This window comes from Anabrus simplex, chromosome 10 (genome assembly GCF_040414725.1).
Source record: "Anabrus simplex isolate iqAnaSimp1 chromosome 10, ASM4041472v1, whole genome shotgun sequence".
Taxonomy (NCBI): Eukaryota; Metazoa; Arthropoda; class Insecta; order Orthoptera; family Tettigoniidae; genus Anabrus; species Anabrus simplex.
Genome location: NC_090274.1, coordinates 31,331,061 through 31,356,251, shown reverse-complemented (window position 1 = coordinate 31,356,251; position 25,191 = coordinate 31,331,061). Strand labels below are relative to the sequence as shown.

Genomic DNA, 25,191 nt, shown 5'->3' with positions numbered 1-25,191 from the left:
GCCAGTTCTCTCCAGAGGCTATCTTATTATATTTCACTAATAGTATGTTTGAAGGTTACAAATAGCCAGGTCGTTCATTGTAAATAATGACAATACAGTATAACCTCGTTAATCTGGACCAATGGGAGGGGAATAAGTCGATAAGATTAACAAAAGTCTGGTCTAATTTAAATAACCTAAATGAAGAGTAGAAAATGGATTAAAACTGCTCACTGCAACAAAACTATTTTATTATGGTACATTTAAAGGGCATAAGGCTTGAAGACATTCTTGTTCAGATGTTATGGCATCTTTGAAATAATGAAAAACCAGCTCACTGAAAAGTTTAGCTTTCCTGGTCTTTCCACAGCAGTTTGAATTTCAGGTGAACGTAGTAGTGTAAACCATTCATACACTGTTTCACAGTCTGCCTCAAATGGGAAGCTGTTTATGTAGCAGTCATTCTTATGAAGTAAAAGTACCCTGGCATGGAGCAAGTGATATCTAACACAGCAAAATTCTCCACGGAGCACAACGTATTGAGTGGAAGGGACAATGCATCAAGGTAGCTGCCTCTCAAGACCAAAATGGTTCCCATAGGATTTGTTCTGCAGGCTTTCTCATTTGTTTCACTTCCTGTTTTTCTTGTCCTTGTTATAGTTTAGCATAAATGGTAACAGTTCACTCTTTTTTTTCTTTCTAATGTCAAAGACAGTTTGGTTTACAATTCCATACCTGCATTTTTCTCGGTACTGCTAACTTTTTGTGAATAGAAATACCCTTCTGTTGGTGCTTATGTCCAGACAAGGGCATCTTAATGACATAATGATAACATGTTAAAACACAGTCCTGTGGAGTTTGATATAACAGCTTAATACAAGCTGTCAGTTGTGTGTATCCACAACAATTGGCAAAACTACCTCAACCATCATGGAGCTATATGACAAATGTGATTTTTGAACTTGCAGCCACTTTTAAAATCTTCCATTCTGGATTTTCATGTTCATTTAATTTTTTCAGATTATTAGAAGCCTGGCTTATTAGGGTCCAAATTAATGAGGTTTTACTTTATTGTAATCAAATCAAACAAAATTCTTATATATTGAGAGAGAAATTTATTTATTTATTTATTTATTTATTTATTTAATTATTTATTTATTTATTTATTTAATTTATTTATGTAAAACTATCAGAGCTTACTTGTCGGCTGTTGATAATGTCACCGACTTCTGTTTATACCTATCGTTGACATATTTTGTATTGTAAATTTTAGCAGATATACCCATATTCAGATCATCCTTCATGTACAGTAAATGGCCACTGTTTTGAGAGGGTTAAATATTCCAAAGTCAAAAGTAGGCCTATGTGAAAATAGATCTCTTAAAATATTGCCGTACCCAATTTCAGCCCAAGCATCAGAAGTGGAAACTCTCGTTCATCTGAACTGTTTTGTGGTTTATAAACGGATGTATTTTCCATCAAATAAAATGCAGACTCACAAAATTTCCTGCATAGAGCAATAAACTGTAGCGTAAGTTGAATTTGGTCCAGTATGGTTACGAACACCAGTTTTCACCCTGATCCTCCTTGCCATACTGCACTCAACATGCGAATTACTGGAACACAGAAAAGAATAATTTACAGTAAGACTGCTGGAGTCGAGAGGGATTATCTATTGCCTGTGTGGTTTTTTTAAATTTTTTTTATTATTATAGGAATTTGAATATTACAGTAGGTACACATGGTGCGTGTTGATAGGATTGATCATTTTCCAGTTACTTTGGTTTTTACATTTTCACTATATTCTTACACATAAATAGCCACCATTTTAAAACAGTTAAATAATTCAAAATCAGAATAGGCTTGTGTGTAAATTTAGTATTTCAGATATAATCGTACCAAATTTCAGCCCAATTACTCGAAGAGTTTTGGTGTGATTGAGCAAGAAACAAACACACACCATCTCATTTTTAAGTTCCAGTGTGATATCTTTTTCTGAATAATTAAAATTATAATTTTGTCAGAAGGATGGTGAAAAGCTATCAGGGTTTTATGGTGGAGAGACAACCCAGAAGCCAGAGGCCCTTTACCAGAGGAGTGGAAGAAAGCGCTGATCGACAGGCTCAAAAGGTACTGGCAAGATGTCAAAGCCGGCAGACGAACAAGACACAGACACTGAAAATGAGATTGGTTGTTAACATGCAGTCCATAGAGGCTCAGTTCGAAAAACAGAAGATTTTTGTTTGTTTGTACACTTCAAATTATTGCCTCATACTTCAATCTTATCTCAGAATAGGTATACAAAAGTAGGTACAATTCAAACGGCTTCAGAAATTCTCAAACTCGGTATTTAAGTTCATGTGTTGAGCCTTATCCTCGGTTTCCTTAATGCTCCTCATTATATCGTCTGTAACTATGATCATACTGGAGGCAATGCTCTGTCCTGCTCTACACAATGTTGAGTGCCCCTATCCAGGTTGCACAGACATTACACAACATCTGGACTCTTGGAGTTCCCTTACCAGCCTTTCCGTTCTTGTAACTCTTGTTGTATGCCTTATTTTTACGTATTGCATGGAGGTAATCACTGAACTATATAAACTCATAGGGCCAGATGTCCATTTATAGACAGTTAGGGCCTACATGCTTTCTTGCTTAATCCTACAAAGTAATGTTGGTGATTATTGCTTTAAGGGTAAGAATAACAAACCGATCATCCTTTTAATATTAATGCAGTGTTCTCCCTAGAACATTTCATATTCCATGCTTATATGATTTAATATGTAGTATTTTTTTATAACCTCTTAAACAGTGATGGTAGGTTTTGTATTGAAAAATATACTTTATCCTAGTGGCAACCCTATAATTAGGGAAGTTGTGAAATAAAATATTTGTGGAAATCCAAACCCAATTTCTGATGATACACATGAATTTACAACACAGGAAACTTGTCCCCCACAGGGCACGGGATGTGCAAGCATTTTATGCGGCTCTATTAAAGGTTGGGTGAGGGCTTCATTGTGTTAAACCATGCAATCATAAGATTGGAAAGTGAAACAAATGAAGTTTGAAACAGAACAAAAACAAGAAATGGTAACATGTAATATACACAAACTTCATTCCCTGAGATTCTGTCTGCTCCTTTTTATGTTCCTATTTCTTAAATATGACTTAATTTTGCCAAACCTATACAATTTAGTAATATAATTGATGGAATATATTACAAGTACACTCATTTACGCTGGTCCTCGTAGTGCTCTGATTTTGACAGTGTTTAATTGCTACTTTCTGTCAATTTCAAAAGCTTATATGTGTGTGCATCTAAGTTGGACTAAAATGTTTTCTGTTGCTCTCTGTTCCGATTTCTGACTCTTCATTGTTTATCCTATTATGTATTCCTTTTCATGCTGCTATCTCTAAATATCACTTAATTGTACTAAGTCTGTACAGTTTAGTAATGTAAGTAATTTTATAGTTGATGGAATACAATTACTTTCTCTAGTACTCTATTTATGTGCTTTGATGTTGGTAGTGTTTAATACTAATTTGCTACTTTCTTTTTATTTTGAAAGCTTACATATGTGTGTGCCTGTAAGTTGAACCAATATGTTCTCCGTTTCTTTTGGAAAGAATTTGTACTTTTTTGTTTTTTCAGTATTGAATATATATAATTTAGATATAAGTTTTCAGCCTTCTCAATTAGTTTGTGGTCACAGAATATATAGATTTTAGCCAAATAATTTTTAATAGTTTATCCCTGAATGAAGATTCCTCCCATTGGTGATGATCAGGATAAACAGCAGTTGTTTAGGGCTCCTTTCTTTTATGAGCATCTGACGAGAAATCCTGAGAGCTTGTATGTACGATGTGGCACAAGTAACACTACAAGCTAAAATCATTAATCCTGACTGACAGTTGATCTTACTATAAACCAAATACAAATTAATTATATAAAAGTTCCATTTTCTCAATTTGTGAACTGTTTATTTTTGCACTAGGATTACTCTGCAGGTATTGAGAGATATTCCAGATTGAATAAAAGTAGCATTGGTGCTCTAGGTATAATGCTATCTGTAAACTAAATAACGAACTTAATGTTTCCATGCGGCTTCCACGTCGGAGCGATTGGTAACTAGTACAGCATTTCTTTCACCATCGTGTATCGTCTTCCTTGTGACCTTACTGTTGACATTCTACGAAATGTACAATGATATTACTAGTGTAACTGTCAGCACGTGACACAATCACTTTAAAACTTCAAAAGTCATAGTAATTTCAAAAGCAGTGGTCATCACAATAAATTTCTCTTGTCAAGACTTGTGACTTGAGATATGAGTGTGTTGATGTTTTTTAATAGTTTACCTTTCTGCTCTTCACTGTTATTTTTCCCTCGCAACAGGTCTCCCCTGTACACCCCTTCGTTTTACCAAAACCAAGAAATTTACTTCATTTTAACCAGGGATTCTTCTTTGATCATGCCACTAGATCAAAATGATAAAACCACAAAAATTTGACTCTCTTAGCTTTCAAGCAAACTGATTGAGAAGGCTTAGAATTCCAAATCTTGGTGAGGAATTCTTGCCAGTTTTTGTACCCATTTTTTATGTCAGTATGTTAACAGAAACATAATATCCATGGCTGTAAAGTTATGGCTGTATAACAAATATAGAGCTGTGATGTGAAAAGTGCAGTTGCATAAAGAGATGGTGTTTATTATAAGTGCAGTGAAACCTGCATAAAGAGATAGTATTTATTGTAAGTGCAGTGAAACCTGCATAAAGAGATAGTATTTATTGTAAGTGCAGTGAAACTTGCATAAAGAGATAGTATTCCTTGTAAGTGCAGTGAAACATCTCCTTATGGACATTCCTCAAATACAGACAGATTTTTATGTCTCTATTGAAATAACATAAAAAATCAGGTGGTGTCAAAGTCATTAACATTGAGGTTCTTGGTGGGAAATATTTTACTGTAGCAGTTTTTCTTGGAGCAGGGTTTTTCTCACAATTTTGATTGTTTTGTAAAATTATGTTGAAGACGGGAAAATAATTCGATATGCAAGACTTCCATGCTACACTTATCTCTAGAGAATATTGATCTATCATGGTGTCAGTTGGATCCGTGGCTAAAACCAATCTGAACTTGCTATTCAGAAACTATTTCCGATAGTCAGCCGACCTCTCAGTGTTTAAGTCTCTGGTTGTAATATAAAAACCTATATGATATATTTTATTTCTCTGTTCATATTATAGTCCTATATTGTTATATTGTTATATTGTTATGCTGTAGAACTTGTACGACAGGTGTTTAAATAAGAACATAACCAAGTTTTCTTAAGGTAGCCACTTAAGTATACCAACTTATGGATTATAATTTCACTTTATAATCATTACACTAGGCATTTGACTTCCAGTTTTAAAGTTGTTTACACATTTTTGAAATTTGAGGGAAAATTTGTCCAAGTTCAACATTTTGTCACTGTATATCTTTTGAAGTTCTTTTGCTCTTAGCATTTTATTTTATAGTGCTGTTAAATGACATCTAACACAATGTCCATGATGTACGGTACATATTCCTAAGCTATACTAATTTTGCTGTGTGGCGAACTGATAATTTTCCACTCTGATTTGGTGATCTTCTTGTGACGGTGTTGTCATGTCTTTCATCCTTGCTCTTTTAGATATGCACTAGAGTTTTAAAGTTATTAAGATTGTGTATTGTACACAAAATCGTAATATCAACTTGCGCACAGTCCCCCGCCCCGTACCGGACTAGAGGTAGGGAGTTTTTCATCAGTAATTATAATATCCACCCTGAGATACAACACAAACAGCTGTTTGAGAGTCCTAAAGCTTGCCATGCCTCTGAACTAAAGACAGAAATGGGATTTTGATATCTAATACAATGTAATGTGCGTTATAAAAAAAATGGAAAAAGAAAATAGTACTAACCTAGCCCTTCTGTAATAACTGGGAGCAGGTGACTAAAGAAAGTTGCAATATGTTACCTGACTGATGAGTCCGAAGTAGAGTTACTGCAATCGGTTTGATACATACTGAAACTTTATTTTTCTCCTCACTCACTCTTCAGTTTTGCCTCGAGAGCCATTGCATCTAAATGTATAGGTTTGACTTCTTCTTTTAGTGCTGATCCATTGCTGGATCTTGGTGGCAATTTTATTGCAGTTTGAAGTAGTTTTGTCGAAGTATTGAACCAAATCTCCACATTTTTAGCCAGGTCATCCATGCCAACGACTGCCAGCTACTTTCCCTTTAGTATTAACTGGAAGGAGTCCAAGAGTCCAGACCTCTCACTATGTCTCGTGTGTCCCATATATTCAATTTTTCTTTTCTTAACAGTTCAACTAATCTCTGCATCCTTCCTGAATCTCCATTAATACTTCATGATTTGTTATGTGGTATGTCCAGAAAATTCTTACTATGCTTCTGTAGACCCACATCTCAAATGTTTGTAATTTCTTTTTAGTGGTTGCAGTCTTACATCCATGCTCCTACTCTGTATAGCAAGACTGTGAAGATGTAGCATTTTACCAATCAAAGTTTATTCTCAATGTTCAAATGGTGACTTTTCAGAATAGAACTAATCTTGATAAAGACATTCATGCCTATTCTATTTGATTTAGACTGATTGGCTCCAATCTGAATTCACACAGCTGCTTAGGTGTTTAAACTTCGTCACTCTCTCAATTTATGGAATTTAGGAATAATTTTCCTGAAATGTTTTGTTGTTTATTAATAACAGCGAATTTTGTTTTTTTCACATTGATTTTTAAACCATACAGTACAGTTCTGATATCTTAACCATCAGTTGTAGACCTTTCAAGAAATCAGCAAATTGTATAATGTGCATACCTGATATTATAGACTGTTGCCATTTGCCATTAATAAGAACTCCCTGGTCCAAATCTATGAAGGCTTCCCTGAAGATAAACTCTGAATATAAATTGAAGAGTACTGGAGACACCATTGTCAGACACTAGATTGGATTGTATAATGTGCATACCTGATATTATAGACTGTTGCCATTTGCCATTAATAAGAACTCCCTGGTCCAAATCTATGAAGGCTTCCCTGAAGATAAACTCTGAATATAAATTGAAGAGTACTGGAGACACCATTGTCAGACACTAGATTGGATAGCAGAAGGCTTCCCTGAAGATAAACTCTGAATATAAATTGAAGAGTACTGGAGACACCATTGTCAGACACTAGATTGGATAGCAGTATTTGCTGAGAGAACCCCTTCAACTCTTATATCAGCTGTCTGATTCCAGTATAAGTTTTTAATAATAATTATATCCTTGGAGCCTCCGTGGCTTAGATGGCAGCGCATCGGCCTCTCACCGCTGGATACCGTGGTTCAAATCCCGTTGACTCCATGTGAGATTTGTGCTGGACAAAGCGGAGGCGGGACAGGTTTTTCTCCGGGTACTCCGGTTTTCCCCATCCTCTTTCATTCCAGCAACACACTCCAGTATCATTTCATATCATTTATCACTCATTAATAAATCACTTTGGGAGTGGCGACCCCATCGTACTAATAGCCTATATCTGCTTCATTCATTACATCCCTGACTCGGTCAATGACTGGAAAACAGGTTGTAGGTTTTCATTCAATTATATCCTTATCATTTCCAGTTTCTATGAGGTTTGACAATCCACCAAAAAAATAAATAATAGAGTATGCAGTGAAAACTACTTGCAGTGTTCGGAGATAAATTCTATAGAGGAAAGACACAAATAAGTACAAATCTGACTCCACTTTTTTAAAAGGGAATTTTGCAGTTCTCTGCAGTACTGTACATGATTTGGACTGCATTGATCAGGAAGAAAAACTGATACTAAATTTAAACATGGGTCCTTTGTTCTGAAGTTAAATGGATAAAGAAATTACTGGCTAGTGGTTGAATATAAAAATGTCCATTTTCTGTAAAGCTGAAATTACCTCATTACTCTGCCCTAAAATGCTACATTTCATATCGAGGAAATTTTCCAACAAAGATATCATTTATAATAATGAAAGGATATAGGACTGGTTCCTTTTGCTGAAAATAGGGAATGATAAACCACACTAACTCATTTTAAAAATAATTTTTATGGGTTGGTTCATTTCTTTTTTAATTCAGAGTTTTAAAGCTTTTGTTACTTGATTTACAATGAAAGTAGCCAGTTTCATTTAAAGAGTCAAGGTATGCATAATCAGGATAATAAATCTACAGTTAGACTGGTCAGCCTCCCCCCAATAAAGGACACCGTCCACATATGGACTAATTGTTACATCCCTTCGATGTCCGTAAAAGAGAATGTTTCACTGTATTGTGATGTGAAATATATTAGTGCAAAATAAATATATTCTTTATTGCTTTATAATGTTCATGCCCTGTCAGTTAATTTTCTGCATCCTGAATTATTACAGAAGGCAGATTACAAACTCCTGTCCCCCACCCATTTTCTTCCAGGACAGCATTCCTAAATTTTTAATTAATGTGGGTTAAAATGACAATTGCAGATATCACTAATAATACACAATAGACCAGACTATCAGGTCTGAACATCATCTAGGTCAGCCTGAAGAAGTAAATCCTGAGAAAGCGGACATAACACAACCCTGCAATACCCTACTACAAAGGAAAATGCACCACAATGTGATTGAAGTAATAGGGCTACTGCTTGGAGCTCATGGTACTGTGCCAATCTTCATAAAGTTCTGGAAAATGTTCAGTTTACCAAAGAACAGGATTTCAGCCCTCATTATATCTGTAATTTATCTATAAGTCTATAATTTTCATGTTCTGTATTGATGACAATATAATTATTGTAGACAAATGAGGTAATACACCTCATCAATACAATATAAAATTAGTTCATTTTTTTAATATCATGGTACTAGTTTTGGCCAATTGATATTTTGTCTATTGATAATGCCCTAATATCAGTAGGCCGAAACTAATACCATGATTAAAATAAATTTAAGTAATAATTTTATATTGTATTGATTAGGTGGATTACCTCACTTGTCTACAATAATTACATCTATAATACATGATTTAGTGGAAATAGTGAGATCTCGCATCTACAACCTATGAACATCATTTATAATCATTCTTGATTTTTAGCCTGCCTTCATTCATGCATGTTAATTCTCAGCTTTGTAGCTTTTACTTTTTTCATTTGACTATTGCACACTTTGTCCGTTGTTGGCAGACTGTACATACGGAAAGTTGATCGTTTAATACTGTAAATCATATTTCTCTCTTATGTTGCCAGGCTCAGTGGCTAAGACAGAAGAGCGCTGGCCTTCCGAGTCCAGTTTGGCAAGGTTAATTCCGGCTCAGTGGAATAGCATTTATAGGTATTCAAATATACCAGCCTCATGTCAGTAGATTTACCAGCACATAATTCTGACTTACTGACATTAATGAAAACTGTAAAAGTAGTTGAGGCGATGTTAAAACAAAAACTTTTTTATCATTGTGTGTGTGCTTTTTTACAATAAGCAAAAATATTGAATGAGGAAGACTGAATTACCAGATTGTGAATTACAATTTCTTCCCGTATCCACCTTTAGATGTTGATCAGACAAGTGTTTTTCCTTCTATATAATTAAGAAGAGATTAAATACTTCAGAAGTGTCACATTTAATGATACACTCACTTTTAACATGACTGCTTCTCTATAAAGCCTCCACAGGAAATTAGATCTACTAACAACAATTGCTCAAATGTGAACCATTTTAAACAAAACTACCTGTTCACCTCAAGTATGCACTTTTCAAACTGGAAATTATGCAAGTACCAGCTAAATTCTTACAAGCTGCTGATAGAATAATCAGGAGCTCTCTGAAAGAAATCCTGCAGCTACCCAGGGACACTCCTGACAGTGAACTGTACTCTGATTTGAAGTAAAAGGATACTGGGCTTTCTAAACCGATGTGGGAAGTTTACCTCCAGCAAATAAACACATGTGATGTCGTCCTTAGAAACAACTACATTTCAAAAATGCTTGACCAGGCATCCAAGCTTACAACCCTTAGTAACACAGACACCGATACCATCTCCAGTAAAAGAGGCGGATTTCCTAATCTAAGAAAAATACGTCAAGATTTGATGAACCGTTAACTGGTAAAATGGAGCTCTCTCCCTCAGAAAGGGGTCTGTCTGTAAAGAACTCTATAAAGAATTACTCCCAGCAAATAACCAGATATGGCATCACCAAAAACTTTCCTACAGTAAATGGTGAAGAGTCATCAAAATAATATTGAATGTGCCTGCAGTACAAAATGTTTTAGGCAAAGTTCAGAATGGAAACCTCTCGCAAAGGTCCCAGAGAAAGAAAACACTGGGTTCCTTTCTGTACGGTGAAGTGCTGAGAATCTCATATCATCAGGAAATAAGAACATTGATTTCTGACAAACTCTGCATGAAAAATTTCAACGTTTTTGAGGAAGTCCACGGGGAATCGACATGAAAGCTAGCCTTAAGGACAGAGCAAAAGGATTTATTATCAACTCAACCATACGACTTGAACACTACTTAGGCCACTAAGAAAAACATATCTACGAGCCAACTGTACGTTTCTACAAGGATAAATACCAACTCACGACAACAAATCTACCGCTTTGGTAGCTGATAATGTTGTTCCTAAATGGAATGCTTTAAAATTGATATTGCAGTTCCTTGGGGTGTATATGCACCTCTATCTTGATCGACAGTTATATTTATTAACAGAAGGCTTGGTTCAGCTTATAGTATAGATTAGTCATATCTTCCACGTTAGCACTTTGACCTCCTGGAATGTTAATCTAATTAAAAGAATGTTGTAATATTTCATAAGGTTTTTATTTTTTACCTTCCATAACACAAAAATGTGAAACAAATGGCAACTGTTGGCTAACTATTTTAGTTTCCCTGGCTGACAATAACAATAGATTTTCCCTACCACCGGAAAAAGATTTTTGTGCCTTTTTACAGATTATATCTTGCTTCTGATCTGTGAAGGTTTCAAGTTAGTGGCATTGTTACAACCACGATGACATCTACCGAGTTGCTTGATCTTGGTAATTTTTTTATATTTAAAAAAAAATTTTTGCTAGTTGCTTTACATCGCACTGACACAGATAGGTCTTATGGCGACGATGGGACAGGAGGGGACTAGGAGTGGGAAGGAAGCGGCCATGGCCTTAATTAAGGTACAGCCCCAGCATTTGCCTGGTGTAAAAATGGGAAACCACGGAAAACCATGTTCAGGGCTGCCGACAGTGGGATTCGAACCCACTCCTGAATGCAAGCTGACGGGTACGTGACCCAAACCGCACAGCACTTGCATGGTGCTTTTTTAATTTTTTTTTTAAATGCAGAGATACTTGACAAAGTACTTTTAAGTTTTAGTATTAAAATTTCAACCTTGTCACCAGTAATGCTGGATGAGACCTAACTCTGTATTAATCTGGTGCTGACTTATATCCTATTAAAAATACATTCAGATAATATTTTTATTTCCCAATACACTTCCCACTTTTTATAGAAGAGACAGAGGAACAGTTTCATGGACTGATAATTGCTTTTTATCCTGTAAAGAGAAAAATCAGCAGCAACTGTGATAGGTAAGTAGCATTTTGTTTTGTTCATTCTTAAATTATGTAATTGTAAGCTTGCTTTCAGGACAGGGTGGGTTCTAACCCCACCCGGTAGTTTTTTCATTTGTCATCTTGTCACAGTAGAGTAAATGTCTCACAGACCACCACCTCTCGCCGATGATGAAGAGTTGCTGAGTCTATTTCATGACATGTTAGAAGATATGTCTGATGTAGAATGTAGTCCGGATATACAGGATCTAAGAGGAGAAACTGCAGACGAAGATCACATGTAAAACAATGATTCAGATCATGCTGAAAACTAGATTGTTCAAACTGAAGATAAGTTGTAATTATCAGCATACCAACATTGATGAAATTCCTTGATTTATACCATATTCATGACGCCTCTCCTAGGCTGATTAGTGATGAGTTTTCAATTATTCTCATTACACCCACAGAAATTGTCAACCACAAAGCACGGTATCAGAAGGAACGCATCAACCAAGGTAAGAGCCCCAGGGCCAGGTAATATGTTGCTAGGTACAGATGGCATCGCAAGGCGGACTGTAGCAACTGGGAATATGGCACCTGGTACGTTTACTCGGCATAATACACAGTTCAAAAAAATTAGGGGAACAAGTTTTTGAACATATGCCATACTCCACAAAACAATACCTCACACCCAGGTATATTACCAACTAAACCTTTATTCTTTACCGTTGAAGTATACAAAAGAACATCAATGGATTTGCGTTCATTTTCAGAACACAAACAGAAATGACCAAATAGGGGCGAAAACAAAGTAAGAACAGTCCTCCAGGGTGGATTTTTATCACAGTTGGAGAGTTTTAGTATAGTGTATGTCCTCCACGAGCATTTATCACAGTTTGGCACCTACGTGGCATGCTTCGTATAAGTCGACGGAGGTCATGTTGCAGTATCAGATCCCATTCTTCAATGAGAACCTGTTCGAGGTCTTGGAGAGTGTATAGTGGAACAAGACGCCCAAAAACACTTGTCAAGCCTATCCCACACATGCTGGATGGGATTAAGGTCGGGACTCACCGCTGGCCATTCCATCTCTTGAATGTACAGTTCTCGCAAGACAGCTCTGGTGATGTGCGCTAAATGAGCCCTGGCATTGTCGTGCATGAGTACGAATTCAGGGTCAACACCGTATGCAGCAACCAACACATGCTGTAGCAGTATCTGCTCGGTGTACCCCGCAGCGGTAAGATTACTACGGACGACAAAAGATCTGTACGGCCAACAATACTGATGCCACCCCACACCATCACAGAACCTTGTCCGAATCAGTCGCCTTCCTGGACAACATATGGCATGAACTGCTCATCACGGCATCTCCATACACGTTGACATCCATCACGCTGTGTCCAGAAATCTGGACTCGTCTGTGAACAACACAGGTCTCCATTCGCGAAGTTGTGAGTTGACGTGGGTACAGGCAAACAGAAGGCAAGCTGCGCGATGTTGTTGCCTTAAACGGGGCACTCAAACAGGACGTCTGGTTTGTAAGGATACTTCTCTTAACCTGTTCCTTACTGTCTGGTCAGACACCATGACTCCAGTGACCCTCCTGAGGTAATGTTGCGGTTCTCTGGCAGTTGCTGAACGACGCCGCAACGCACAAATGACAGATATCGGTCATCCTGTGGCGCTGTCATGCGTCCACGACCTTGTGCAACCCTTCTTGTGAACTGACCTGTCTCACTGTAGCGATTTCAGAAGCGGTGAGTAACTGACGAAGAGACATTGAGATCCACAGCAACATGACGAAAGTTCCATCCTTTCTGTATCAATGTGACGGCCCTTGCGACTTGAACCTCATTGAGATATCTCAAGGGATGTGCTGATTTATGTACAATGTGCTCAAATGACCGCAGTAGTCTGTGTACCTCACGACACACGGACGCACCACTATTCTCTTTGTTTGATGGGTTACCTGACAGTTTAATGCATGGCTATGCCTACAGATGGAGTATAACTTCGATTTGACATACCCTGAGTAGCTAAGGTCTCAAGGTATGCTGTACGACCATTGGAACTTCAATCTACCGAATTAACGTTCACATACCAGATGTTACAAAACATGTTCCCCTAATTTTTTTGAACTGTGTATCTTGCATGAAAATCCAGGACCTATACTGAATTTAAAGTGACAGTTTCTGACGACTGTGTAAGAGTCTTTTTATTGATTAATTAATAATGAAAAACACAAAACAATGTCCAGAAACAGGAAAAACTATGATGATGATAAAAACTATGTGTATTGAGAACAAAAATATACTGGTAATTTGAAAAGTGGTCCAAATGAGTGTGTCAGCGGTTTCACAGCGAAAGTGTTTCACTTTGACTTCTTGACAGATTTTTATATTTTAAGTCTCCTCTTTTCTTATTTACTTGAGCACTTACTCCAGAAACTTAATTGCTGCTGCTTGGAACCTCTACTGCTTGGTGCAAGCCTATAGATTGTACATTATTAGAAGTTCATTTAGATGTCATAGGAATTGAGTTGTTTCAAAGGAGATTCCTGATTTGTTGGTGAAATTGAGCGTCTTTTCTGATGCCTGTTGATTATTTCAGCACAGGACCAGCAGTATCTTGTTTGCTGTACTGCCAAAATTCTGGACATGGTTAATTTCTTCCATTTTGACTACAATTCAATGCATTTGTATAATCTTTGCCTGCTGACTGGCATAAACTGTTTTTATATGACTAATTTTTAGGTATCCAAGTAGGAATTGATGATTCCAGGAGTTTAAATTTTTGTTGCACTTCTGTGCTTCCTCACATCGCCTTATCTGCAAAAGTAAATGCTTTCAAATTTCTGTAGCCTACTGTTGTAAAGGTAATTAATTTGGAACAGAACCTGTACATACCGTACCAACAACTTCTTGGATTATATCTGGTGAAAGGATTAACCAAATTCCGGATGACCACCAAACACTCTTGCAGGTACAATTCAATGAATAAAACTTTCTGCTGGTCTTCTCATGATGTGTTTTGTTAAGCATACCTGCCAACCTAAGAGAGAAACAGACAAAATTATTGAATTATAGAGTGAAAGATAACGTAAAGTAAAAGAAGAAAACTTGGAAGGAATGGAAAACACAAAAGACTGAAAAGAATAGAGCCAGATACGTGGAAGCAAAAAGTTTGCCAAAAAAGATAGTAGCCAAAGAAAAGAACGAGAGTTCAGAAACATTCACCCAGGAAGTAAAGGAAGATTTGAACTGTGGAGAAATTTTTTTTTTTTTGAAATTATACGAAACTGTAGGAATGAAATGGTGAAAGAGGGTTTGTGGAGAATAATGAAGGAATAACACAGACAAAACCAGAAAAAATGAACATATGGAAGGAATAATTCAGTGAATTGCTGATCTTGAGAAACCAGACGTGGAGAAGGTATAGAAGGAATTAGGCATTACAGAGGTGGAGTGGGCAGTTAAAATGATGAATTAGCCATAGAAATGATCAAAGCTGCAGGAACAGCAATACTCCAGTGGACTTTTAGAATACTGAAGTGTGTATGTAGAGAGAAAAAAGTGCCAGAGAATTCAGAAAAAGGGGTTATTATAACAATCTTCAACAAAGGAGATAAGAAGATGTGCAGTAAATACCAAGGAATCACCATTCTCTGCCATGTTGCCAGAAAGGATATTGGAAAGAAGAATTAGAGAAAAAGTGGAAAGAAACAATTTGGATTCAGAAGTGGAAGATCAACAGTGGAACCTACTTAACCCATTTTCATTCTCAGACAGATCATGCTAAAGGTTTGGGAATATGGGAAGGATATAGTAATGATTATAATAGACTTAGAAAAGGCATACGACAGCATCTCCAGAACACAAGTTTGGGAAAGCCTGACACACAGGACCATTGGCAAGGAGCTAATAACAATGATCAAAAGCAATATATGATAACTGTTGCAGCTGTGCGAAGACAACAGCAGGTAGATCAGAATGGTTTGGAACTGACAATGGCCTAAAACAAGGGACTGTGCTGTCACTTTTACTGTTTATTATGGTGATGGACGACATTGAAAAGGCAGCAAGGGAAGATAATGGAGTGGAAAGTATTAATGTAATGATGTTGCAATCTGGGGAGATGTGGAGGCACAATACCTGAATGTATTGACTGAATAGAAGGATTGAACAAAGGGGATTGAGGATAAACATGGAGAAGAGCAACACAGTAGTGATGAGTAGACGAAGTAAAGAAGGAAAGGGAGCTATCAAAATTGGAGATAAGGAAATTAAAATAGTAAAACACTTCAAATACTTGCGAAGTGAGAGACAGAAAATGTAAGACTGGGTATGGAAATTAGTAGGATACAACTGGGGAGTGCCTTTTACCATCAGGTACAGAGCTTAATATGGAATAAAGATGTATCAGTGAAGGCTAAAGTAGTAGTGTACAAGGGATATTACTTACCTATAATGACATACAGCAGAAATTTTGACAAAGAAAAAAATGAAATGGCATGGCTTTTAGTGCCGGGAGTGTCCGAGGACAAGTTCGGCTCACCAGATGCAGGTCTTTTGATGCGTCGTGATGAGGATGAAATCATGAAGAAGACGGCACATACATCCAGTCCCTGTGCTAGGGGAATTAACCGATGATGGTTAAAATTCCCGACCCTGCTGGGAATCGAACCCGGGACCCTGTGACCAAAGGCCATCATGCTAACCATTCAGCCATGGAGCCGGACACTCAGAGAGATGGGAGTAGAATACAGGCAGCTGAAATGAAATTCCTAAGGAGTATGGTATAGAAGACAAAGAGGAACAGAGTGAGAAATATATATATCGATTTATTAAACACACTGTGTACTTTTAACAAAGAATGGTTATAAGGTCCCTTGAAAGATTTTATCGTTTGCATAGAAATTCAGGGAATTTATCCTCTCCTTACAATCAATCAAGTGGTACTGTGGACAATACAAGCCGCAGAGCATACAGGAACACTGGGTTGAAGCATGATGGTAACCTCGTTGGTGACAAATTCTGTGGTGAAAGCCATGCGCTGCAGTCCGCGTGAAGGCATGTCGGAGTTCAAAGTTGGGCTCTTTCCATTCATCTGTGTTAATTGCAGGAGTTTCGTAGAAGTCTGTTTCTATTGCTGCAAGCTTTTGCTGTCTTTGTTCGATGTGGGCCTCATATGCTGGGGTGGATTCTAGATTATTACTTATCATTATCTCCCTGATGAAAAAGTCCGTGTCTGCCAGTTTGTACACTAACCATGTCCAAACTGTTCTGTGTAGCAGTAAGGCTCTTTTCAAGTAGGTGGGTTTCATAGCTTCCAGTCTCCTCAGGTTAGCCATAGTGAGGTGTGTCCATATTTTGCTGATAGCATAGCAGGCTATTGGTGCTATCTTAAAGAGAATGAGGGCGGTTCTTACTGATAGTTTTTCAATGCTCTTTATTTCAAATATGGATTTGATCGTTCCTGTAAGTGTTTAGTAAACGTCTTCCCAGTTACTTGCAAGGTTAAGCCTAAATAACGATATGAGTTTACCAGCTTTACCAGTATTATTTGTTTTATTTGTATTCGAAATTATAAGTTATGTATATGTATACTCATCTAGTGGTTAAGTGTAAGAGAGGGCCTTGAGCCCTAACTTCGCCACCAATAAAGGCATTATCTAAGCTATCTATCTATTTATCTATCTATCAGCTTTAGTTTGTTATTGCCGCACTCAAAGACATCTTCTGTGGAGATATTTCCTCCTCGCCTCCTCATAACTTTTGTTTTGCTGGTATTTATCTCTAGATCATTTGTTTAGCTTATTGAGTCCTTGCTGCAGGGATTTTCTGTTTTTTGATAGCAATATCATGTCATCAACGTACAGGAACATTGCAATAGCTTCCGAGGCCACCTCACTGATGATATCGTGAGTCAACAGATTAAAAAGCATTGGGCTGAGAGGGTTCCCTTGGAGTACGCCATTAGTCTGGGTTATAAGTCCAGACCGGCCTACTTTATCACTAACCGTAAGCCAGTTAGAACTTAGTATATCTTCCAATAATTGCAATAGTGGATTCCTGGTCCTAAGATAAAAGATAGTTTCCTAAATAGAATTGTCTTATTAACTCCATCGAACGCTTTAGTATAATCCACGAAGATAGCATAAACGAAGCCTCCAGTTACGCTTGTAGCATCCCATATGATGCTAAGTACCCTCTCAATTGATTGGATTCTTGATCTACCGGCAGTAAATCCATATTGTTCTTCTGGTACTTACATCATGGCTTGTGGTAGGATGCGATCTAATATTAACTTGGTACATACTTTAAAAGGAGCACATTCCAGGGTTATCCCACAATAAGAATCTGGTGAGCCCTTTGGCCCTTCTCTTTTATATAGCACCTGGATAGTAGATTCCCGCCACCTCCTAGGGACTTTCCTCTGTACGATGCATTCATTGAATATTGCTGGCCATATAACTACAGTTAGAGAAACTGATTATTTTAGAAGCTTGTTTGTGAGGTTGTCCGGACCTGGTGCTTTTCCTTGTTTACATCTTTGAAATGCATTCCATACTTCTTCCACTGCGATTGGCACGTTTGGATCCTGATGCATGGTTCGAGTCTGTATGTCGGCCATTTGTGTCCTTTGATATATACTTGAAAAATGCTCCTCCCATATTTTCATCGGTATAGTGGGATTCACTTTCGTTCTGTAGGATTCAAGTATTCTATGCGGTTTTGATTCTGCGACTGCTATTGTCTCCAACTCTTGCTTTACAATGAAATCTTGTCGCTTCTTTCTGATTAATTCCTTGTATTTCCTCCTTTCTTCTGAATATTCTTCCAGCATTATTTCTGTTTTGTGTTCTCTCCATCTGTAGAGTTTCTCCAAGGTTACTTTCCTTTAGGTGTAACAATCCTTGTCAAACCAGGGCTTGCTTATTCTTTTCGGGAGGTATCTTTCCCGCTGAGTTAAGTAAAGTATTTTCTAGTAGGTCTAAGGCCCTATCGATATTCCATCTAGATAGACATGAGGTTATTGCGTCTTTCTCTAGTGATTTTTCCAGTAATGCTGTGTTGATGTGCCATGGGACCCATTGTTGCTTAATGTCAATGATTTCCAAGTCATCTATTTTTAAATTAGTATGTAGGAATGTGCTTTCTGATTGGTAACCAAATGTGTTTCTGTTGTAGTATGTGAAATTCGTTGCCTTTGAAGATTATTAAGTCTATGACACTCGAGCCATTATAACCTATGTACGTTGGGAGTTGTTCTTGGTTGACCAGGGAAAATCCTTCTTCTTCAAGAGCTTTGAAAACAGTTAGACCTTTACGGTCGGGTTTGTCCAGACGGCAATTGGAGTCGCCTGTTAGTAGTATTGGCATGTTATTACTCAGTTTCTGTAAAGCATGCAAAATGGTTTCTATGACAACTTCTGCAGAAACGTCGGGTCTTATGTACATTCCGATTACAGCAAAGTGTCTAAAAGTGACGATCACGATGAAGATATATGAAAAGAGCTAAATGTCAAGATGGAACAGAACAGATTGAGGTGATTTGGAGATGTCAAGCGGATGCAAGAAGAAAGATTGCCAAGACGAGCACTAGAAAGACAGAAGACAAGGAAGACAGGACGAGGGAGACCAAGATTACGATGGATGGACACTGAAGAACAGCACAGGACATCGGTGCCTGGAATGGAACACAGTGTTGGATGAGGAATGGTGAAGAAACAGGACAAAGTGGCGAAGAGCCACATTTGCCCCCATCTGGTGTCAGCTGGAAAAGGGGAAATTATGACGATGGCCTACCAACCTTCATAAGCCAAAACACAAAATGTGTAAAATGAGAGAAAATAAAAGGTAACACTTTATCCAAAACACCGAACTAATGAACCCCCTGAAAACAAATTACGACAACAGCAAACTATAACACAATGCAACGCAAGGGTGAAGAAGACATCAGAATTTGAGCATCATTATATTAATTTTTAAGCTGGTAATTAGAACAGGACTTCCGGCCACACAGATGTTTTTCATTTATTTAAAAAAATGTATAACAAGAAACTTCTAATTATTCTCTCAGACTTAAAACACACAGACACTTGAACTACACCTGCGCTATGATTTGAGAGTATCTTATTCGTATGCAATTTTCTGTTTCAACATTGATTGTGCCCTCACGCTCGCCATCTTGTTCGCTTTGGAAAAATTCCGTTTTTACCTCAAGCACTCCGAGTTCGACCTTCAGACTGAAAATCAGGCTCTCTCTTGGGTTTTACGGAAGCCTCGTTCGACTGGTAGACTCACTCGCTGGGCCGTCCATATTTCTGCTTTTAAGTTCTCTGTGAAGCATATTAAGGGCTCCGAGAATGTTGTTGCTGACGCTTTGAGTCGTATGTCTTATCCTGGTGCTGATGATCTGGCAGAAGAGAAAAGGTTGCAATTGCTAATTCTGTTCTAGAAATTCCCAAATTGTTTCAGGGATTGTGTGAGCATCAAGGTAAAGATGAAACTCTAGCTGGCATTATCCAAATAATTTCTGAGGGAGAAGAAGTCAAGCTATATGTCATCAAGGATGGTGTGCTGTTTTGTAGTTCTCATTATGATCGTATCCGGCTCCATGTCTAAATGGTTAGCGTGCTGGCCTTTGGTCACAGGGGTCCCGGGTTCGATTCCCGGCAGGGTCGGGAATTTTAACCATCATTGGTTAATTTCACTGGCACTGGGGCTGGGTGTATGTGACGTCTTCATCATCATTTCATCCTCATCACGACGCGCAGGTCACCTACGGGTGTCAAATCGAAAGACCTGCACTTGGCGAGCCGAACATGTCCTCGGACACTCCCGGTACTAAAAGTCATACGCCATTTCATTTCATTATGATCGTAAGTTGAAAGTCGTTCATCTGTCATGGTCCCTATGATTTTCAAATATTTCCACGTTTCCCCTTTGGGTGGTCACCTTGGCATCTTCAAAACATGAGCAAAGATTAGAAGTCATTTTATATGGAAGGGTATGAATGGAGATATTCGTAAGTACATTCGATCTTGTACTGTCTGTTCCTTAAGTAAGCCAGCTCAGAACACCCGATTAGGTTTCCTTGCCGCTGAACAAGCTAATCGCTCTATGGAGAAGCTGTTTTTGGACCATTTAGGACCTTTTCCACATTCCCGGTCAGGCCGTAGATGTGTGCTAGTGTGTGTTGATGCATTTTCCCATTTCGTTTGGTCATTTCCCACACGTGATTCCACAACAAATAGTATTGTCTTATGTTTGAAACAGATTTTTCGAATGTTTGGTCCTTGTCAGTATCTGGTGTCGGACAACGCTTCAGTGTTCACTTCTCATGTATTTAAGAAGTTCTGCTTTGGGTTAAGAATAACCCATATTATTACTTCTCCCAACAGACTCTGGGATGGGTTTAAAGAAATTGTTGAGGAATGCGAAAGCAGGTTTGTACCTTTAAGGGTGGTAAGGAATGGTAAAGACCCATCTTATTATAATAGAGAAATAAAGAGACTAAGAAGGAGGTGCAGAATGGAAAGAAATAGAGTTAGAAATGGCTGTGGAAGTACGGAGAAATTGAAGGAACTTACTAGAAAATTGAATCTAGCAAAGAAGGCAGCTAAGGATAACATGATGGCAAGCATAACTGGCAGTCATACAAATTTTAGTGAAAAATGGAAGGGTATGTATAGGTATTTTAAGGCAGAAACAGGTTCCAAGAAGGACATTCCAGGAATAATTAATGAACAGGGGGAGTGTGTATGTGAGGATCTTCAAAAGGCGGAAGTATTCAGTCAGCAGTATGTAAAGATCGTTGGTTACAAGGATAATGTCAAGATAGAGGAGGAGACTAAGGCCAAAAAAGTAATAAAATTTACATATGATAACAATGACATTTACAGAAAGATACAAAAGTTGAAAACTAGAAAAGCGGCTGGAATTTATCAGATATCTGGGGATATACTAAAGACAATGGGTTGGGATATAGTACCATATCTGAAGTACTTATTTGATTATTGTTTGGTCGGAGGAGCTATACCAGATGAATGGAGAGTTGCTATTGTAGCCCCTGTGTATAAAGGAAAGGGTGATAGACATAAAGCTGAAAATTACAGGCCCGTAAGTTTGACATGCATTGTATGTAAGCTTTGGGAAGGCATTCTTTCTGATTATATTAGACATGTTTGTGAAATTAATACCTGGTTCGATAGAAGGCAATTCGGTTTTAGGAAAGGTTATTCCACTGAAGCTCAACTTGTAGGATTCCAGCAAGATATAGCAGATATCTTGGATTCTGGAGGTCAAATGGACTGTATCGTGACTGACCTGTCTAAAGCATTTGATAGGGTGGATCATGGGAGACTACTGGCAAAAATGAGTGCAATTGGACTAGACAAAAGAGTGACCGAATGGGTTGCTATATTTCTAGAAAATAGATCTCAGAGAATTAGAGTAGGTGAAGCTTTATCTGACCCTGTAATAATTAAGAGGGGAATTCCTCAAGGCAGTATTATCGGACCTTTATGTTTTCTTATATATATAAATTATATATGTAAAGGAGTGGAATCGGAGGTAAGGCTTTTTGCGGATGATGTTATTCTCTATAGAGTGATAAATAAGTTACAAGATTGTGAGCAACTACAACGTGACCTCAAAAATGTTGTGAGATGGACAGCAGGCAATGGTATGTTGATAAACGGGGTTAAAAGTCAGGTTGCGAGTTTCACAAATAGGAAAAGTCCTCTCAGTTTTAATTACTGCGTTGATGGGGTGAAAGTTCCTTTTGGGGATCATTGTAGGTATCTGGGTGTTAATATACGGAAAGATCTTCATTGGGGTAATCACATAAATGGGATTGTAAATAAAGGGTACAGATCTCTGCACATGGTTATGAGGGTGTTTAGGGGTTGTAGTAAGGATGTAAAGGAGAGGGCATATAAGTCTCTGGTAAGACCCCAACTAGAGTATGGTTCCAGTGTATGGGACCCTCACCAGGATTACCTGATTCAAGAACTGGAAAAAATCCAAAGAAAAGCAGCTCGATTTGTTCTGGGTGATTTCCGACAAAAGAGTAGCGTTACAAAAATGTTGCAAAGTTTGGGTTGGGAAGAATTGAGAGAAAGAAGAAGAGCTGCTCGACTAAGTGGTATGTTCCGAGCTGTCAGCGGAGAGATGGCGTGGAATGACATTAGTAGATGAATAAGTTTGAGTGGCGTTTATAAAAGTAGGAACGATCACAATATGAAGATAAAGTTGGAATTCAAGAGGACAAACTGGGGCAAATATTCATTTATAGGAAGGGGAGTTAGGGATTGGAATAACTTACCAAGGGAGACGTTCAATAAATTTCCAATTTCTTTGAAATCATTTAGGAAAAGGCTAGGAAAGCAACAGATAGGGAATCTGCCACCTGGGCGACTGCCCTAAATGCAGATCAGCAATTCATTCATTCATCCAAATTCTTCATACGCAGAACGTTTTAACCACAATTTGAGATCAGCCTTCATTGCCTATCACTCAAATGATCACTCTTGTTGGGACTCTAATTTGGAATTGTTGTCCTTGGCTTTCAACTCAGCATGAATCGCATGGGCAAACTCCTATCAAATTCATGTTTGCGTTTTCTCCTAATTCTCCATTAGCCAATCTCTGGTCAATTAATGACCCTTTGCCGGAAGTTATTGAACCCTCTTCCATCCGTGAAACTTGGACTATAACCCGTCTTAATCTTCTTGCTTCTCACGCTCATGTGGGTCGTTATTATAATAAGGGCCTCAAAGCTGGTAATTTCAAGGTTGCACATTTTGTCTTCATTAGGAATTATCCTGTAAGTTCTAAGGCCAATCGTCAGGCTGCTAAACTAGCTCCTCGATATTGTCGTCCGTGGGAAATTGTGAAGTATTTGACACCCGTCACTCTTTTGATTCGGGATAATTCAAATGGGAAATTGATCCGTGTACATCTTTCACAGGTAAAGGCCACTTAATGCTTTATTAAGAGAATGTTTTGGTAACTGTTGTTCTTGCCAAGTTTTGGTAATGTACTATTGGTCTCTTGGAAAAGTCTTAGTTTTGAGGTGTTCTGCCTTTTAATATAGTAACTTATTCAGAAATTGATGACTGATATGGTAAATGTTTGGACCGCTCACTGTATGTCAGGTCGATATTAGGATGTGTGTTATTCTGTTCCCCTAAATTTATGCCTGGAACTATTATTTATCAGGTCATATTTAGGATATTGTAAAGGTTATTTCCAGGTTACTAATTATTTTATATATATATATTTCTTCTGAGTTTGACATGTCGGTTCTTTGTTTTGAGGCCTCATATTAGGTTAAGTATATGTACTGTGTGTGTAATGTCCTGTCGTTCACTAGTTTACTATGTTTGAGAAGTATTCCTTCGTCCCCAATCCTTTTACGTCATTTTGGTGCCGCTTTTCTGCTGTTTGATTTATGTCGCAGGAATTCCTCTGGGAGTAATCGTGGTGTTAACAAGACTTTGGAGAATCCTGAAATACAATCCTAATTGTTCGAGATAGCCAGTCAATCCACTAGAAGTTTGGTGCTTGGTGCTGTGCTATGTGATGTTGGGGCATCATTATTCTATACCTGTTATCTGCTGCCTCATTGGGAATATGTTGTGTGCTGTCCTGAGACACTGCTCGTCACCAGTGTGATCTAGTCTGATGTCCAGCTGTTGGAGACTTAAGTCTCCTCTGTGCAGAGTGCGCTACCCGCTCTGTTTACCTGACCTTCTATGAACTCGTATCAGCAGTCGGCACACCTGGCATTGTGTGTGTGTGTGTCGCGTGCTGGAAAACCGGTTGGGTGACTGACCTCGTCAGTTCATTACTACAATCCACGGTACGTGTGATATCGACACCTACAGTATGAAGTGTTAGCATTATATTCAGTGCCACGCACATGTGTTTAGTGTATCTGCAATGGACCAGGGTAAAACTGTGTGAAGTGAATTGTATTGGGCTTGGCCCAGTCTCAGGCAGGGAGGATATCACAGATGTTTTTCATTTATTTTAAAAAAAATTGTGTAACAAGAAACTTTGAATTATCTCAGACTCAAAAGAGGCTTACAGACACCTGAAGTGCACCTGCGCTATGATTTGAGAGTATCTTATTGGTATGTGATTTTCTGTTTCAACATCGGTTGTTCTCCCTTTTTCCCTTCTCAAGCGTAGTCTTGCTGGTTGTGTCAAGCATTTGAGTCTCATTTTTTATCTGTCGCTTGATCTGAGCTGCTGGGCTGCGAGCATCGGAGTGTAAGTCGTGAGTGTATGTTGCATGTGTATATTGAGTGAAAGGTTTAAGCTTGTGGCAGCGAATGGGCATGTAATTTGGTAAGAGTTGTGCTTCTGTGTGTGCTGTGCTGTGTGGATGTGCGGGCCTCGAAGCCCAGGGACATATGGGCCAGTTGAAGGCCGTTTCATTTTTGTAATATGTATTTCTTTAATGTTACATTCTGGTAATACTTTTATTTCTTTTATATTACCTTTTTGTTATAGATTTTCTGTTCTGTTGATGAATGTATGAGGCCAATAGAAGTTTATTGGTTTATTATCGGAAGGGTGCTTCAGTTATGATATTGTATATATTTTGTTA

The 25,191-nt window shown here is 38.0% G+C and overlaps 1 long non-coding RNA gene across 1 annotated transcript; it reads left to right on the top strand.

Annotated features, from left to right (window-relative positions):
- The first annotated feature begins 1,594 nt into the window (after nucleotides 1–1,594).
- On the top strand, nucleotides 1,595–8,373 carry LOC136882293 (uncharacterized). The gene is made up of 2 exons (XR_010861134.2): nucleotides 1,595–7,064; nucleotides 7,146–8,373. It is a non-coding gene; the product is annotated as an uncharacterized lncRNA (long non-coding RNA).
- Nucleotides 8,374–25,191: the final 16,818 nt, after the last annotated feature.